Genomic DNA, 206 nt, shown 5'->3' on the forward strand with positions numbered 1-206 from the left:
TGCCGCTAGCTAAACCCTAGAAAGGGGGTCTTACCTTTGTTTTTGGCGTTAGTGTCTTCGGATTTGTTTTTTGCTTTTGCTGCTGCTGCTTGTCTTCTTGCTGCAGTGCTGAGGACTGCTTTCATAGACATTTGGTTTTCTGTTTTGTTTGGTGCTGCTGCTGCAGCAGCAGGATACGCAAAGGCAGCAGCAGCAGGAGGCGGGGG

Source organism: Eimeria tenella, genomic scaffold, assembly GCF_000499545.2.
Source record: "Eimeria tenella Houghton genomic scaffold, Eth_scaff2145, whole genome shotgun sequence".
Classification (NCBI taxonomy): domain Eukaryota; phylum Apicomplexa; class Conoidasida; order Eucoccidiorida; family Eimeriidae; genus Eimeria; species Eimeria tenella.